Source organism: Sus scrofa, chromosome 12, assembly GCF_000003025.6.
Source record: "Sus scrofa isolate TJ Tabasco breed Duroc chromosome 12, Sscrofa11.1, whole genome shotgun sequence".
In the NCBI taxonomy this organism is placed as follows: Eukaryota; Metazoa; Chordata; class Mammalia; order Artiodactyla; family Suidae; genus Sus; species Sus scrofa.
In genome coordinates this window covers 46,738,615-46,756,097 of record NC_010454.4, presented here as the reverse complement: position 1 = coordinate 46,756,097, position 17,483 = coordinate 46,738,615, and the positions used below count along the sequence as shown (strand labels likewise).

General features: G+C 51.7%; 1 protein-coding gene across 2 annotated transcripts in view; it reads right to left on the bottom strand.

The window, feature by feature from the left end:
* Positions 1 to 17,483, bottom strand: part of ABR (active BCR-related) — a 185,980-nt gene that overhangs the window by 139,722 nt on the left and 28,775 nt on the right. Inside the window, exon 1 of one of the 2 annotated variants that reach the window (XM_021066122.1) lies at positions 4,681 to 5,252. The exons of the other annotated variant lie outside the window; for it this stretch is intronic. The gene's annotated coding sequence lies outside the window, so the exon portion shown is untranslated. Of the gene's footprint in view, positions 1 to 4,680; positions 5,253 to 17,483 lie in introns of those variants that run through there. 2 annotated transcript variants of the gene reach the window in all.

Genomic DNA, 17,483 nt, shown 5'->3' with positions numbered 1-17,483 from the left:
CTTACAAGTTGAGGGAAGTCTGGGGTCAAGACGCCTGAGAATAGATCTTTAGCAACAAAATTCCTTTTAAGACACGTCCACCACCACCCCCACCCCCGCCCCCGCCAAAAGCTGTGAAGGAGCTGGGGGTAGAGAGCTTTATGCCCGTCCCCTGGGTGCTGGTTTTAAGGAACCCAAGGCAACTTTTGCTGCAGATTTGGTCCAGCAGGCATCCTGGGGCTAAAGGACTCTGGAGAAGGGACTGGGGGAGGGTCAGGCTCGGGTGATCCAGGGCCAGGGTGCTGAAGCTTCTTTCCCGAACCCAAGGGAAGGGAGGCAATGGGCCCACTAGGGAACCCTGCCCAGGGCCATTTGCACAGCTTCTACCTAGGACAATGAGGTTTCTGATAATGTGGCAGACTCTCTGTACCCCCCACCCCCACGCAGCTTTAAGGGCAAAGACTTCATGGGACCTAGCTCTACAGACAGGCCTGCAGGGTGAAGCTCACTCTGGCGTTTGTAGGGGGCAGTGTTGTCGACATCCCCAGAGCATCTGCAGGGGCTGGGGGCGGACGGGGCAGGGGTGGGGGTGGGTCATCATTCCAAACAACCACATATCTAGCTCTTCTTTAAATTAAAAAAGAAAAGAGTTGACATACAATATTATATTAGTTTCAGATCTCATTCTTAAGTGAAGAAGCACAGCCCTCCCCCACGATGCTGAAAGGAAGCCTGCGCCCAGCCCTTGCAGCTGCTTAGGTAGAGGCCTCCAGAGCTGCCCAAGGGGAGATGGTGGCCAGCAGCTCACAGCAGGACCGGTGAACCCCTGGGAGGTACAGTGTGAAAAGCCTCCACAGGTGGCTGCAGTGGGTGTTTTTCAACCTTGAGGTGACACTGACCCCTCCCAGCATCCACTCAGCTCTCACCCACCCCAGCCTTCCAGGCTCCAGCTCCAGCTCTGGCTCTTGTGGGCCTCCCTGCTCAACTGTCACCCTCCCACCATCTCTGACTTGCACACAAGACTGGGAGGACCAAGCAAGCAGGCACCTGGAGCTTGGCAGAGAGTGGGGCGTGCATCTCCAATGAGATGCTCCAGAAATAGAGCCAAGACGGGAGAGAAAGCAAATGGGCTCCGGGAGGAACCAGAGAGGACAATGAGGTGGAGGAGGCACAGGGCCTCCCTCCTTCCCACATGGAAGGCACAGAACCCAGAAGAAAGGCGCAAGCAGGCACCCAGCCCCAGGAAGCAGCAGCGCTGCCCTTTTCCCAACCACCACCACCAGGGCAGCCTGGGCCCTCTCGGCACACTGCCCGATGGCCACATCTGGGCACTGGCATCTGAGGAGGCCAAGGATGTATGTTTCTGCGTGAGTCACATACATTTGCATACATTTTACATTTTTATCTGCAAAGGCTTGAACAAGCTATTTTCAGCATTTTTCAAGCTAAAATGTTACAGTTGCTCTCGTTAGCATTGCCACAGTTTGCTTTTTTCTACATTCTATCCAATTCTGTCCTGGACCTACCCCTCCAGAACACAATATAGGGGAGAAGAGAGAGGGGTCTTGGAAGCAAATAAGGAGGAACACTTCTAATAATTAACAAAGGATGCCTGCAGCGGATCTGGCTTGGATCTGACTGCTTTGTTTACACAACAACCTCACTGCTGTCTCAGTTCCCTCCATTTTCCAGAAGAGCAAACTGAGGCAGTGAATGGCCCATCCAGACAGTAAGTGGAGGGCTGGGACTTGAACCCTGGCAGTCTACTCATGCTCTTAAATGCCACGCATGCTGCCTCCACTGTCAGGGTTGAAAGCTGGGTGGCAAAGGTCCCTGGAAATCTCTGTTGGTCCATGGGTTAGAGACGACCTTCCAGCCTTCCAGCCCTCTGCCATCTCTATAAAACTATCTATCTCCATAAAACTATCTCACACATATGTGTGCCAGGAAAAGGCAGTTACTTTAAGATCCCTCGATGCTTACATGGGAGGGGGGGACTTCCAGCAGATGTTAACACCACATGGCTTGACTCTTCTAACCGTGGCTATAGAGACAAGTGTGTGGCAGCACCAGGGTGATATAAGACTGGGATGGAAGCCTGCAGATTCCTGGCCCTGAGGGTGGAGTGGAGGTGGGGGAGACCCAGGACCACATCCTAGGAAGGAAGGAGTTAACGAGCCACACACATCTGCCTTGTGCCAAAGGGTGACGTGCTCGGCCAGCAACCCCCTTCTGTAGAACGGCAGGGGGCCCTGCCCATGGACAGGCCACCCTGATTCACCTGCCCATGCACCCCAAGGCACTGAATCAGCAGCCGTTACACCTCATCCACTAACCATTTGCCAACTCGTCCTTTGGGTGAGCACTCACCAACCACTCCAGCCCTGCCTCTGGCCGATGCACTCAGGCTGTCCTCAGCTCCCCACCTCCCAGAGCAACTGGCCTGCCCCTGCCTCGCCAGTAGATTTCAGGGGGATTTAAGGACTGGTTGCTGGGAGCACGGGGCTGATGATGAGGGGCCAAGTGGGAAGAAGATATACCTTGCTCTGAAGATCAGCAGTCTTGCCCTTAACTCCCAGGGGTAGGCTACTCGCTGCCTCTCCAACAGCCAACTCTTGCTTCTACTAGCCCCCTGGCCAGCATGGGAAAAGGGGGACCATGCTTAGAACTAAAACTGGGTATTTCTACTTTTCTTCCCTCTTGCTGTTAGCAACCCAACTCCACTGTGCACAACAGGAAGGGTCCCTGCAGGGGTCCCTGCTGATGAAGAGAATGTCCATTCACCTTGCCCACTCTGAGGTGAGCGGGCGCACCAGTGTACACAGGCTGGATGTACAGGTGGTCAGGGGTGGGGTGGGGGTGGGCTCTGCATTCAAATTAAAAAACAACAGCAGGAGTTCCTGTCATGGCTCAGCAGAAATGAATCTGACTAGCATCCATGAGGACACAGGTTTGATCCCTGGCCTCGCTCAGTGGGTTAAGGATCTGGTGTTGCTGTGAGCTGTGGTGTAAGTCACAGATGAGGCTCGGATCCCATATTGCTGTGGCTGTGGTGTAGGCCAGCAGCTGTGGCTCCAATTAGACCCCTAGCCTGGGAACCTCCATATGCTGTGGATGCAGCCCAAAAAAGACAAAAGACCAAAAAAAAAAAAAAAAAAAAAAACCATAAAAATAAAAAACAACAGCAAAAAACAGAGTCTGATAGCCCAAAACCCTTCTGCACCCTCCCTGTCAGATCGGGTCCTTAAAAGCCGGGGCTGCGTCTTTCTTTACCGCCTCAGTCCAGTGGATGAATGAGGTGCAGGTAGCCCTCCAAGCCGGCCGTAACCACACGGAGCCCCTGCACCAGTTTTCTGCCAAAGCCCAGCAGATTGGCATTCAATAATACATGTTGAATAAATAGAACTAACGACAGCTAACTGTGATTGAGTGCTTCTCAAGTGCCAGTCACTGCTCTATGTGCTTTACATAGCCTGTCTCCCTTAAGCCTCAAAATAAGCCCATGAGAGAGGCCCTGCTGTCCTCCCCAGTCCATGGAAGCAGGAAGGTTGTCTATTGGCCAGTTAGCAGGCGGTAATGCCTGGAAACAAACAGAGATTCTGAATCCAGACTCCACATGTGTAATCTCTGGATTGAGCTGCGACGAGTGAATAAACGAACAAACAGAAGGAAGTTAAACTCAAGGAGGGAGAAATGAGAGCTACAGGAGGGATGTAATTCCAGACCCCCTCCCCCCCCACCGAGCCACCAATGGTTGAGTGAAAAGAGAACTGGTTCCCAAAGAAAACCACCTCAGCTACAACAGGTCAGATGATCCTGGAGACAAACTAGATACAATCAATCCAATACCAATTTCCTGAACTCCAGTCCCCACCAAACCCCACTGCTTCTACGCTCTGGGCCAGTCTCGAGCCTCTAGGCTCAGTTTTCACATCTGGAGGTGGGCACCCAGGCGGCGCAGGCAGAGAAAGTCCAGGATTCCTATCTGTGCAAGCAGACCCCAGGATGGCCTGTCCCCACTCCTTGCTTCATTTCCTCTACCTCAGTGCAGTGAAGCAGCACTTACTCTTCTAAGATCCCCCCTCATCCCTAGGGCTCGGGAAGAAGAAAATTCCCCAGGCTTCTCCTGGGTCACCTCTGTGTGGGAAGATTTGACCTAACAGTTCTGTCCTTTGCCCTTTGGCTCCCCATCTCCTCCCAGCCTCCCCGCTTTCCCAGCGGACAGTGAGTGCTGCAGGCAGCAAAGGTTCAAGAGAGCCTGCCCCACTGGGCATTTCTCTTCCAAAGTTTGTGGCAGCTGGAGTCATGGGAAAGATGGAAGAGTCATGGCAAGATGTGAACCAGAGAATTACATTCACCTCTTTGTGGCCTCCCTCGACACCATGGCCGGGAGAAGCATGGTGACATCCAGGTGCCTGAAGTGGTGACGCTCCCCACACACACCCACACATTTCTTGGGGGCTGTACCGAAGGCCCACCCACCACCAGGGCCACAGTGAATCCAGCATCCGGGAATAGTAGCTGCCGTGAAGTACGCTATGCAAGCTGCAATTTCAGGAGGGGCTCAGGCCAAGCTCCAGCTAATGTCACCCTCACCAGACCTGGCTCAGGTTGCACCACCCAGGGGTCAGCAGGAGAGGTTCTCGAGAGAGGACAGCGGGCTTGACAATAGGGCCTGGAGACCCGTCCTCATTTACTTACCGCAGCTTCGCCTTCAGCATGTGGAAAGAGGTGAGCAGAAGAGACGGAGGGGTTCTCCGAGTCCCCAGAACCCAGAGACAAAGTTCAATGGCTCCAATCTTATCAGCTCAGAGTGAAGCAGAGGCATGTCCAACAGGGGCCAAGCTCACAGGCTGGCCCTCTGTCCTCCCGTGCTCACCATCCCCCTGAAGCCGGCTGGGCTTCTTGCTCTATCAGCCAGAGTTCTGCAGATGCCTCCCAGCCCCGCACTACTCTGACTGCTCTGCCGGAGCTCTGACGCCAGGCTGGCCTTGTCCCTGTCAGGCCGAGGAGTGGCCGGAGGGGCTGAGGACAGGCTGTCAAGGAGACAGGCTCCAAGAGGTGGAGGCTCAACAACATTCAAGCAGCGAGGACAGAGGAGCATCGGAACCTAGCTGATCGTGGTTGTCATCCGTGGAGTCTCGCGTTGGGGTTACATTCAAGTTTGCGGTGTGTGGCCCTGTCTCTTTAAGAACCAGGCCTCTTCAAGACGAGTTCCTTCTGCAACCACTCCTGCCACCAGCGGTCCTGCGGCAGACAACGGGGCTCCGGAGCGCCATCTGGTGGCCCAATAGAGCAGCACCTCAGCCACCAGACAAGATCCTGTCATCCTGGCCCACAGTCCAGCCAGGAGGCCTGGAAATGCCTGCACTAAAATCTCAGCTACACCCACCGGACTATGCACCAGGTGGTTGGGTTATGTTGTGAGCAATGAGCCTAGAGAAGTCAGGAAAAACTCCATTTGGGATCAGGAGACAGCAGGAGCTCCCATGAGTGGCCTGGGAAGAATAACCATCCCACTGGACAAAAGTTCCCCTAACATATTATGAAATGGGAAGGGGAACGAACCCAGTCTCCCTGCTGTCCATCTGCAGGACAAAAAGCACAGCTGTGTATATCCTGTCCCCATAAACATTGGAACACTGGTTCTCAATTAGAGGAGAAATAGTTGGCACTGTCCCACCAGGAAATAACTGAAAATATGTAAGATCGTTTTAAAGTCAGAGATGTTAAAATGTCCTGCAACATGCAGAACTGTCCCGTAGAATGTCTGTCCTCAAATGCCAACAGTGCTAAGAGTGATACTTGGTTAAGAGGGACAGAGGCTGGTACCTCAGCAAGCTTATACCCCATGCTCTTTTTTTCCCCATCATACTGCCTTTAGTGTCCTCCCTAAATTTTACCTTTTTAATCTGAGAGGTCGAGAGAGGGAGTGGTCTGGCCCAGGCCACCTTCCAAGAGATGCCAGTGCCCTGGCTGCCCCTCCCCCAAAGCCAGGCACACCCCTGCCCCCAGCATGCCCTGGGTCACCATAACCCTTGGATGGAAAAGGCAGACAGGCTGGCAGCCTAACTCAGACTGTTAGGAACCAGCAGATGGACTCTGAGAAGAGATCACAGGAGACGGGCCACTCCTTCCCCCAAGGGACCACCCTGCCTTCCTTCCCACATGGATGACTCAACCCAGCTCTGCTCTCTGTCTCCGAACTGTCCCGTGACACCCATCTCCTACGTAAGTAAGGCACTTCCAGGTCCTGGTCATGAAATCTGATGCGTCCTAATTTCCCCTTCCCCAGGCTCACTGGGCCCTGGGCTGGTCAGCTCAGTCTCACGAACACAGTCTGGTGCCAGTGGCTGACGTGAGAAGTCAACACATGTGACAGGTGTTCTAATGAAAGCAGAGTGGGAAAAAATGAAACGCCGTCTGCAGTGGTCAGTGGAAGACGCACAGTGGTCACCTTTGAGCGGGGTCTGCTGGTTGGAGAAGTCGCAGGCTCATGAGGCTGACGTCGCAGCTAGGATGATCAACCCGAGGAAGAACTTTCCCGGCATCACACGGCAGCTGGAGAACACTTCCCATTGCTGCCAGAGCAAAGACCCACATCCTTTCAGGGGCACACAGGCCCGTGGCCTGGCCCTTCGCCTCCTTCCAGTTTCACCGGGCACATTCGCCTCCTGGCTCTCTCTTGCTTTTTCAGAACTTTTGGACAGTATGACACCTCTGGCTAAAATGCGCCACCCGCCTCCGCCTGGATACCTCCTACTCTTCCCTCCAGTCTTAAGCTTCACTTCTGCTCGGGAGCTTCCCCTCCCCACCGGACCAGGGAGGCCTGCCCTTGAGATTGCTCAGTGCTCTTATAAAGTACCCAACACCTGTCCCTCTGCTACACTGAAGGCTCCAAGAAGGTGTGAACCACATCGCTCGAGCTGACCACTGGTACCTTGAAAGAGTGGTTTCAATGGATGAATAAGTGACCAAATATGTTCCTCGTCACAAAGAGCCTGGAGAGAAGAAGCACAGAAGCTTCAGCCAACCCAGCTCCACCAGCTGGAAAAGAACTGTCTGGGCTGGCTGGAATGTCATGCTGAGAATTCTGAGAACTCTCTGGAAAGATTCAGAAAACCAACAGGATCCTAGAGTCAGATCCAGGGCAGGAGAATTGCTATTGCAATTAATTCTCTGACTGCTCACACAAAATCCCAACTAAAAACTCCTCAAAGCCCAGGGCCCCCTTGCTAAGCAGCTAGCATTTGATGCTGTGCTCTTTTTTACCCAATCAGACTCCAACAATGGCAATGGGATAGAAACTGAAAAATGGTTCAGCCCACTAAGGGAACTTTGGTCTCAATTCTCAGAGTCCTTCTCCTGGGCCTATCCCAAATTTGCAATTAAATTGGGTTTTCGGAGGAGAGAGGTAAACTGGAGCCCCCAAGAGGCAAAAGCGGTCCCTAGGTGCATGGCTGTCCTGCCTCTCCTCCTGCTAGGGCACAGACACCGGGAGTGTGAGACAGAAAAGGCCAGTTGCCTGCAGCAACGCTGAACTACTCTGTCCCAGGGCACTGCAGCCTGAAGCTGTCACTCACCAGCTCCCAGCGATAACTCTGATGCCCCTCTAACCAGACAGATGGGAAATTCTGCTTTCAGTTCAGGGATGGGAGAAGTAGGATGGAAACTGATTCTGGGCACACTATCCTCCCAAGGACCTAGCTTAGGAAGTTCTGCAGGCTGCCTGACAGATAGACAGACAGACAGACAGGGCTTGGGCAGACTCTCTGTGGCTGCTGCTTACACTTGGCCATGGTGGCCACTGGGTAGGCCTAAGAGCCCTGGAGGGCACTATGCCAGATGCACCTGTTTTGCTGGGCATCTTTAACTAGGGAAGAAGGTTTTTCAATTTCCCTTCACCAAAGAGACACATATAATGGCCAATTATTAGTCCAGGTCTGATGTGCTGGGCCCTGGGTCTGTGATAGTCCAGAAAAATCACCCTAAGCCACTGGGGTCAGTAACCCAGATGTTAGTCCTCTAAACTACCCACCAACTTCTTATCTGTTGCTTAGTAAAGATGTTCTAGTTAATACAGTCTGTGTACAAAATTCTCTTCCCTGAAATGAAGGGGTCTGCTGGGAGGAGGGAGTGGTGTTCAACCAAGGGGAGAGGAATAGCAATAAAAGCGACAGCTTCAGGAGTTCCCATTGTGCCTCAGCCTGTCATGAACCAGACATAATATCTGTGAGGATGCAGTTCAATCCCTGGCCTCGCTCAGTGGGTTAAGGATGTGATGTTGCTGTGAGCTACAGCATGGGTTACAGATGTGGCTCAGATCTAGCGTGGCTGTGGCTGTGGTGTAGGCCAGCAGCTGTAGCTCCAATTAGACCCCTAGCCTGGGAACCACCATATGCCGCAGGAGTGGCCGTGGGAAAAAAAAAAAAAAAAAGGACAGCTACACTTCTATTGTGCTTACCATACCTGGGCTGATCTGAGGGCTGTATCATTACATCACTGAATTATCACAGTAACCCCCAAGTGCCCCAAAGCCACGGTTTTGCCCTTCAGCGCTCCACTCCCTCTCCCCACCAGAAGGGAAAGAGCACTACACTGAGCACCCTCGGCATCCAGGCCCCGGCTCTTCCCCTAACCTGCTGTGTGACCTTGAGGACTCTCTTTCCCTCTCTGGGCCTCAATTTCCTCACCGTGACATGCAAGGATCAAGACTGTCCCATCTGTGATTCTTTGGAAGATAGGTGACCAGCAAATAGCTGACGGGGAGGGGAAAAACTTTCTTCTTTCCCACCCTTCAGTTGTCCAAGATTTCAGCAAGCTCCATGGTTTTTTTTTTTTTTTTTTTTTGGTCTTTTGTCTTTTTGTTGTTGTTGTTGTTGTTGTTGCTATTTCTTGGGCCGCTCCCTCGGCATATGGAGGTTCCCAGGCCAGGGGTTGAATCGGAGCTGTAGCCACCAGCCTACGCCAGAGCCACAGCAACGCGGGATCCGAGCCACGTCTGCAACCTACACCACAGCTCACGGCAACACCGGATTGTTAACCCACTGAGCAAGGGCAGGGACCGAACCCGCAACCTCATGGTTCCCAGTCGGATTCGTTAACCACTGCGCCACGACGGGAACTCCTCCATGGGTTTTGAAAGTTAGAAAAGTTCTTCATTACCTCATCGAAAATTCCCGGAACCCTACACAAGACTGGGTTCCTTTGCCCAGGATGCTTATGATAGTGGATTTGAGATACGCCCAGAAGTCACCAAGTGGCAAAGCAGCACCCAGTGTGTCCAGAAAGTGGTCTGGACAGTATATGGGGGGGGGGGGTCACCACTTTGTACTGAATTGGTGACTCAACGCTTCTTGGAGGAACTGCCATTTGAACCAGGGCCTGGAAGGACATCTCATATTTCATTGGCATAAATGGTGGGGTGGGGAGGCAGAGCATTCTGGGGGGCGGGGGGAGAAGCATAAGTAATTTCACGGAGGCAAAGAGGGGGTGAGGAGGGGAACTAGAATGGATGACAGGGGAAAAGGTTCTTTTGGGACCTGGGAAAAGTGTCAACTGTGGTTAAAGTAGCAAGTGACCACAGCATGAGTCAGGGACACTACGGGCTTGTCTTCTTGTCTTAGGCCTGTCTTTATAAAGAACACTTTCTTTCTTTCTTTCTCTTTTTCTTTTTTCTTTTTTTTTTTTTTTTATGGCCTCACCTGCGGCCTATGGAATTTCCCGGGCCAGCGGTCATATCGGAGGAGGAGCTGCCAGCCTACACCACAGCCATGGGCAACACCAGATCCTTAACCCACTGAGTGAGGCCAGTGATCGAACCCGCATCCTCACAGATACAACATTGGGTCCTGAGCCAACTGAGCCACAATGAGAACGCCAAAGAAGTCTTTCTGGGACAACTCCTACCCTCTGCAAAGCCCACAGAAGTTCAGGATCACCTCCCACCTGTGAGTTTGTGGGCAGAGGCATCAAATCCTAAAAGCCCTTCAGTCAATGCATACTTGGCTTCACCAATGTTTACGATCTAGTCTCGAGGCTGAGATAGGATGTTCATGCTTACTTTTTTCTTTCCAGGTTTATTGAGATATAATCGATAAAATTGTGTAAGTTTAAGGTATACAGTATGGGAGCTTCCTGGTAGCCTAGAGCTTAAGGTTTCAGCATTGTCACTGCTGAGGCTTGGGTCTGACCCCTGGCCTGGGAACTTTCACATGCCACGGCGTGACCAAAAACACAGGTGTACGGTATGGTGATGACAGGATGTAAGCGTGCACTGCGAAATGGTTTCCACAATGGGGCTAGTTAACACATCTACTACCTCGCATAGTTACTTTCTGTGTGTGGTAAGATCATTTAACATCTACTCTCTGGAGTTCCTGTCATGGCTCAGCAGTTAACGAACCTGACTAGTATCCATGAGGACACGGGTTCGATCCCTGACCTTGCTCAGCGGGTTAAGGATCCAGTGTTTCAGTGAGCTGTGGTGTAGGTCACAGATGCAGCTCGGATCCCGCTTTGCTCTGGCTGTGGCGTAGGCCGGCGGCTACAGCTCCGATTTGACCCCTAGCCTGGGAAGCTCCATGTCCTGCCGGTATGGCCCTAAAAAAATAAATAAATAAGTACATAAATAATCTACTCTCTGAGAAAATTTAAAGTATTCAATAGAGTATTGTTAGCTAGAGTCACTATACTGTACATTAGGTCCTTGGGACTCATTCATCTTAGGACAGAAAGTTTGTAACCTCTGACCAACATCTCGCCATTTCTGTCACCTCCCAGCCCCTGCTCACCACCACTCCAGTCTCTGTTTTTATGTCACTCTAACCTTTAATACATGATGCTTCCATGTATTAAAGACACATCATTATCCCTACTTTACAGATGAGACTCGAAGTCACACCTCTCTAAGTGGTAGACCCAACTTCACACTCAGATCTAACTGGGTCCGGAGTCCAAGCTCTCAACAGCTATTATGGACTGAATATTTATTTATGTCCCCAGAAAGTCACAGGCTGAAGCCCTAATCCTCAATGTGAAGGTATTTGAAGGTGAGGTCTTTGGGAGGTAATTAGGTTTGGAATAGGTCATGAGAGTGGGGTTCCCATAAAGGGATTGGCTCCCTTATAAGAAGAGGAAGAGACAGAGCCCTCTCTCTGCCATGTGGACACACAGCAAGAAGACATCGACAGCAAGCCAGGAAGAGAGCCCTCACCAAGAACTTGGCCACGCTGGCACCTTGATCTTGGATGTCCCAGCTTCCAGAACTGTGAGAATTAAGTACCCACTGTTCAAGCCGCCCAGTCTATGGCATGTTGTTAGAGCAGCCTGAGCTAAGACAGTCACCACGTGACTGTGCCCATCCAGTCACGTGGTGCTGCAGAAGGCATCCTAGCCTCCGATACCGTAAGATAGCTTCGCTGGCAAGAAAGGGCATACCAGGCAGCTTTGGCACCTGACACTATCATGAATTTAAGAGAGGCGCTCTTAAAGCGACCCTCCTGGGGGAGGAGCAGGGCAAAGACGCTACGATGCGTTTTCACCCTCTTGCTCAACTGAAGTCTCACAAGCTCTTGGGTCTTTCAACTAATCCCTGGACATGAGGCCTGTCCCTGGAGTGTCCCTGGCGGTTACGGTGTTCTGCGAAGCAATAGGACAGTTACGTCTCTCAGAAAAGCAGCCTCCAGCCCTGCCCGGCTCAGGTGCAGCCAAGTATTGTAAGGAGCGCTTTAAGGAAAAGTGTCCCTTAGCCACCCTCTCAGGAGAATGCAGGAGAAGACTGAGGTATCTGCTGTACATCCTGCCTTATCCGAATTTTCATGTCTCTACTACCCTAGCCCCCCAAAAGACCAGAACACTCAGAACTTTCTCAAAAATTCTTTGTTCTCGAAAGAGAGCTAGAGGCCTTGGGGGAAGAAAACACTGCAGGAGAGGGATGAGATTCACTTTCCTAAGGAAAGACTCTGCACTTCTGAGAAACCTTCCTATAGAACCTCAAAAGGCAGAGGCTCTGAGGGATTTTGGTTCCCCTGTGAAGCCACCCGGGGAAAAGCACTTCCCAGTGCTGAGGGGCCACTCATCTCTGAGCCTGCCTGGTCCAGGCTCAGCTGAGAACTGGAGGGACACTTAGAATCACTCCTAGTGCAGAGCCACCAGGAAGAGGGCCTGATCCTGTGCTTTGGGTGGAGAGGGTGAGGGCTGGGCGCCAGGAGCCGCAGCGGCCCCAGCTTCCAGCTAAAAGATCTCCAAGGCCCGCCCCTGTGCACCCCATCTGGGGTGGGCCCTGTGCCCAATGTCTAGTCTGACAGGTGGCAGACAGGAAGACGTTGCCTGCTGCCACCCCCCCAGACCGCCTGACCCCTCCTGAGCCTACGTTCGCTGACCTCCTTAGATCTTAGCCATGACGCGGATGACACACGGTTCTTCCCCCCACGCTCCCTCCCATGGCCCAGTGTCTTCTAGACAACTCCTTGCTCAACCCCTTACATGCCCCACAGAGTTATTTTCCAGGTTCCTATTTCTATCTGCTTATGCAAGCTTCTTTCCTCCAGGAAGCCACGTGCTCATTACACGACGGTGGCCACAGGCCACCCGCAGAGGGGGGAAGGATGCTAGGAAGGGTCCCCTTTCTGGACCCCCAGGGGGCCTGGGACCACTGGGAGAGACAGCGCAGCCAGAAAGAGATCTTGACTTGGTTCCAGTTTCCCCAGAGAGCAGTCTCTTTGGCAGGAGGCCCCTGTACACAGGCTAGAGGCCAGGCAGCCCGAAGCAGAAGAGAGCAGCAACCACCCAGATGGGCTAGAAAGGTCATGGTGGCTCTTCTTAGTACCAGCTGGACCTGGCTCCAGGCCTGCCCTGCCCCTCAGATCCTTGGCTCTTGGGGCAGATGCACTGTTGGAGCAAAGCTGCTAAGACAGGCCTAGCTGGCCAGGGTCTCCACTCAGGCGGTTAGTTCTTTGGGGGCTCTCAGGGAGGCTGAGCTGGTTTTTTTTTTTCCTCTGGAAGTAATAGGGCTGCTTTTGTAAAAAGAGACCCTATTTGCCTCCCACATGACTAACCACAGATGAGGAAGCAGCCACAGAGAAGCTCTGGCCCCAGGGCCACACATGGAGCTGCACACACGAGCAGCCACGCTTCCGTCCAGGCCCACGAGGAGCCCTAACTTCCTACAAGGCCACAGAGACCAGGAGCAGTACACGCGGCCAGCGCTTCTGCTGATTTCCAATGTGGCTGGAGGACCGAAAAGGAAGAGGTTCTGTCTTGTCAAGAACGTGATTGGAGCCATGAACAGGAGCTGACTTTCCCCCTGGCCTGCCTCATCTTGGTTCCCAAAGTGTCTGGTTCTGAGGACAAGGCACTCTCCCCCACGCAGACCCTCCTTCTTCTGAGGGAGCTGGGGAAGGTGTGGAAGCTTCCTTATCCTAGAAAACAAGTTCTCTTTGCCTCTGCAGGTAGCAGGGAAGAATGTAGAAACAGGAACCAGGCCTGCTGTGAAGAATACCCAAGCTGTGGCTCAGAAGCCACACTGCAATTAGCACCCTGTCACTTGCTCATTTGTATGCATTTCACATGTATCAGAGACCTCAAGGAAGGTGTGAAGCATATAGGCTGTTGGGTCTCTTTTTTTTTTAACTCTAAGTTTATTCGGTTTGTTTTTCCTGTTGTGAAATTAATAAAGCCACGACTGTAAAAGTTTAGATAATAAAAGAGTAAAATGTGATCTGCGGCTGTACTACCCCCTTAGCACTTTTTCTGCTACAAAAAGGGGAGTCAGGGGGCAGTCTTTCCAAAGACATAAAGCAGCTCTCCAGGTTGTGCTCAGGAGCTTCTTGGCCATTGATCCCTGGCTGGCCCAGCCTCCACTCTCTCCCTGGTCCTGTTACATCCAGCCAGGCAAGGGCTACCTTGACAAGTTCTGACCTCACTCTGCTCAGGGCCTCCTTGGCCCCAAACACAAAGAGGAGCCCCTGTCCTCCAGGTCTGCGCACAGTGCACTTTTGGGAGATGTCTCCGGTTCCTTGGGGGAAGGGAGGGAGGAACCTCACCCGCTGGTCAGTGCTGCCCAGGGACAAGGGAAATAAAGTCGTATCTGCAGAGCAGGAAGCTGGGAGCCGCTCCTGACAGGGCCTCAGGCCTCTTCCTTCCTCAGAGCTGGGCTACAGCTTCAAGATTAGACGGGAGTCCTGGGGTTGGCCAGGGCTGCCCGCCTGCCTCAGAGGGGCTGTACCAGCTCTGGGCCTGTAACGTCAGCCCTGCGGCAACGGAAACTGAGCGGACAGGGCGGAGTGGGGGGAATGGTAAGGACAAAGTTGGTGTGAGTTCACTGCCAAAGCCTAACTCCCAGCAGGGACAGAGCGAGCAGCGGAGGGGTTTGCCCCTCTAGTCTCAGAAGGGCAGGACAGGAATTCCTGTCGTGGCGCAGTGAATACGAATCCGACTAGGAACCATGAGGTTTCAGGTTCGATCCCTGGCCTCGCTCAGTGGGTTAAGGATCCGGCGTTGCCATGAGCTGTGGTGTAGATCGCAGACGCAGCTCGGATCTGGCGTTGCTGTGGCTCTGGCACAGGCTGGCAGCTGTAACTCCGATTAGATCCCTAGCCTGGGAACCTCCATATGCTGTGAGTGCAGTCCTTAAAAAAAAGGGGGGGGGCAGGACAGAGGGGTGCTTTCCGAACTTTTCCACACTGTGGCACATGCAGGAAATGCTGATGTTGGCACAGCTCCCTGGGATGAGCAGACAGAGCTAACAGTTGTCAGAGGCCAGGGGGGCATTTCCCTGCCCCATGACTTGCCCAGCCACCCCGAGGCTGAGACAGCAGTACTTCCCCTCATCTTTAATCCGTTCTAGGCACTGACTGGGAAGCTCTGGGAGAGCAAGTGGCAAGAGATGATCTTCTATTTCTAACAAACCCTCCTTAGTGGCTGCAGGTTTCATAAGCACTTCTTTTAAAATGACTTTTATTTTTTCCATTATAGTTGGTTTACAGTGTTCTGTCATTTTCTTCTCTACAGCAAAGTGACCCAGTCACACCTACACATGCACATTCTTCTTCTCACATTATCATGCTCCATCATAAGCGACCAGATGTAGTTCCCTGTGCTATTCAGCAGGACCTCACTGCTTATCCATTCCCAAGGCAATAGTTTGCATCTACTAACCCCAGATTCCAGTTCATCCCACTTCATAAGCACTTCTGATTTTAGAGGCCCACATACTGCCAGGATAAAATCAGTAAAGCTCCCTTTAGGGCAGACACCCTGGTCCCCATGGCAGGTGAGATGAGGCAGCGTCCAGGTGAATTTAGCCTCACCCCCAGACAATGGGGCTGAGGGCGCACTTCTCAGGAGGCCAGGCTATCGATGGGCATGGCTGCTGATATGGTAGAAGTGATAGCCCGCAGGAGAATGCCATGGCTTGGCCCAGGCATTGGTTGTGCCAATCTGGTCCAAAGGTCCCTGTTTCCCAGCCAATGTGGAGACGGATATTTACTTTTATAAAAGCAGAACTGCCAAGACAGTAGCAGGGTGAGCCCATCCTCCCATCCCAGGTGTCTAAGGGTAGGACACCTGCTAATTCTCCTGGGCACTGCTACCAGGTCCCCTGCAAGCAGCAGCATCCCCCAAAGCTGTTCACATCAGCAATAGCATCAAGAGGCCGGCTTCTGGGCTGCTGCTGTTGCAGATGCAGCGTTTAATGGTTTAGGTCAGGATGTGGTTCTAGAGATAGAACAGACCTGGGTTCAGGATCTGGGGTCCTAAGCAATTCAACCTCTCTGAGCCTCCGTTTTCTTTCACTGTAAAATGACAGTCATGGTAACTGCCTCGACCACATTGTTGAGAGGATCAAACGAGATGAGCAGATGTAAGACTCCTCAGTGCAGGATGTGCTCCATCATACCCACCCAAGCAAAAGCAGCTATTATCATGACATTGGTTGGATTTTGCACATGGGCGTGCACACATACACACACACACACACACTTACTTTATACCTTTCCCCTGAGGACCAAAACAAGGCAAAAAATGAAACAGCACCCCCTGAAAAGATTACCACAAGCCTAAAGAAGAAATATCATGACTTATGTTGAAGCCACCAAAGCCAAACCACACCCTTTGTGTTCTGTATGTGTCTCATTGTCTTTGCAGAGTTAATTTTTAGCATTTTTAAGAGACAAAGCAACCCTTAACTTCATAAGTGTGCCCCCTCCATACTTTGCTATTCAATAGCAATTACAATAAGAAAAAGATAAAATAATCTAGAAAAATAAAATCCCCTTGCCTTCAAGTCAGAGTAATACTTGAGAGAGGCAGGAGCTTCTACATTGCTAAAGGTCCCTGAAAAAGTTCAAGGGCAATGGAAGCTGAAAAGTTGAGTACATTCTATAAACTCCCCTCACAATTTTCTCCAAGGCACCAAGGTAGAGGACCCTCTTTGAGCAAAAGGGAAACTGAGGTCTGAAGTGTTCAAATGTGTTTAAAGAAAAAAAAAAAGAGATATATGAGTAATTTTATGTTAAAATTATAAACCATGAATTACCCAAAGTAAACACTCAATCAAAATCTTGGACCGAGGAGGAGTTCCTGTCGTGACGCAGTGATTAACGAATCCGACTAGGAACCATGAGGTTGCGGGTTCGGTTCTGCCCTTGCTCAGTGGGTTAACGATCTGGCATTGCCGTGAGCTGTGGTGTAGGTTGCAGACTTGGCTCAGATCCTGTGTTGCTGTGGCTCTGGCATAGGCTGGTGGCTACGGCTCCGATTAGACCCCTAGCCTAGGAACCTCCATATGCCACGGGAGCGGCCCAAGAAATAGCAAAAAAAAAAAAGACCAAAAAAAAAAAAAAAAATCTTGGACCGAGAAAAAATTTTATTAAGATCAGAAATTAGTGTAAAACACACACTCTACACACACATCTACACACAATACATTATAAATTTAGGGCATGTCTGAGTATCATAACAGGGACAGGCTGTGATCTCAAAGGACCTCTTATAATAACAGATTCAGCTATGCTAGAGCCCCAGGGCTCACATTAAAATCTCCAGTCTATTACTCATCTTGAACTTAAATGTGATGGCTCATTCTAAATTGCAAATGGAAAGGGTAGCCCCGTTGCCTTTTCATGCCTTTCGCCTCTTCAGCAAACAGTCCCCAAAGACAAATACGCCAGAAAACACGTGCCGTGTGCACACGCGCACGCACACTCATGCACGGCACCCGTGTGTGCGCGCGCGCAGACACACACAGAGGCATACATTTAAGAGCATTTAAGGGCACACATTTAGGGGCATCAACGGGCACACGCACACATATAAGTCCCATTTAAGGGTATTTCCCCTGTGCATATGGAGGCCCACCTTCCCAACCCTCTTCCGAAGGGCGCCCCCTCCCCCACGGTGCCCTCTGAGTGTAATACCGCCTTCTCATGCTTTCACATATTAGCCCCTGGTAAATGTGGCATGAAATTTGATGATCCTGTTAGAGAAGGAAGATGATACATAAT